This window comes from Anopheles ziemanni, chromosome 3 (assembly GCF_943734765.1).
Source record: "Anopheles ziemanni chromosome 3, idAnoZiCoDA_A2_x.2, whole genome shotgun sequence".
NCBI lineage: Eukaryota > Metazoa > Arthropoda > Insecta > Diptera > Culicidae > Anopheles > Anopheles ziemanni.
Window position 1 is genome coordinate 68,657,327 of NC_080706.1, and position 1,300 is coordinate 68,658,626.

Genomic DNA, 1,300 nt, shown 5'->3' on the forward strand with positions numbered 1-1,300 from the left:
GAAACACTGTATATCCCGCAGGGTAGACACGTGTGATTCTTTTGTAATATTTTTCCCTTCACAAAAGAACGCTGGTCACCCTGTACGCTTCCGTAACCAACGCCGCCATTTTAATTGTTTGCTTGTTTCACTCTCTGTTTCAGTTCGTCTCTCCCTACGCAGCAGAAAGGGAGTTCCGTCCAACATTCCGATTCATGCGCACCTGTGGCAAGGATAATGCGCTTTTATCCTTGTTTTTCGTTGCCGTTTTCCTACTCCCCTTTCTTATTCGCAGTCTTGCGGACATTTGCGCAGCAGAGGTTATCAGCTGCACCGTGATTGGTTGCCCCGAGGGTTGCGTTTTTTCCCAACCTAACGTACACGCCCCTTTTCTGTTGAGTGCGATCGCGTTACTTGAGTGCCTACCGTAACGCTTGAGGAATGTAGTAACGCACGTTACGTTTTGAGCGAGAAATAATGCCGATTTTTAGAACCGACGCGGGCAGATGCGTTTTTCAGGGGTTAAGAGGAACTCAGCCGTGTCCTCGCGTTCAGTCGCGGGAGATCATCGGAAGCGTACGCACACGTCGTGCGTTCCTAATTTTTGGTTTTTGCGCACAATCGAATCGGATCGAGTCGCAGGCGTGTTAAAAAAAGGGTCACAATACGAGCGTTTGGAGTGTGATGTAAAGTATTAACATAAATAAGGTGTTGCACCAAACCGAATCATTGGAATTTAGTGATCTCTCAGATCAACGTACCCCGCAATCAGTTTATTTCAGTGCAATCTCTTAGTGTCCGCGAGGTGTATGGTAATGTACTAACAAAAGAGAGAAGAAGAAAAATAAAAAAGAAAGAATGCATTGCTAATAGCGGCGATAAGTTTGCAGTGGATAAGTGTGTTTTGTTTTACCATCCAAATATTACCAATAGTGCGAAGAATTTTGAGCTTTTTTGTTTTTGGAAACGGGCGGTGAATCTCTGTAGGCTATAATTTTGCGCTTTAGAAGGCGATTTGATGTGATATTGCAAAAGCGGCATTACACTAGTGAAAGAATTGAAAGATCGTATAATAGTGAAGTGTAGAAAAGGTGTAACATGAAAGACGGAAGCACGATGTGAAAATCTACTGAGTATATGATAATTGATATGAAAGTTGCATTGGATAAATCAAAGTGCAGTCAAAAACAAGCTCGGCAGTGTCTCATCAGTTTTTTCATCAGCCCGTGCCGTGAAGTGAAGACGTGGTGTGTGCAATAAGCCGAAGTTTTTTTTAGCAAAACAAACGTAACAAAACAAGGCGAAAAAAAAACGGTGGAAA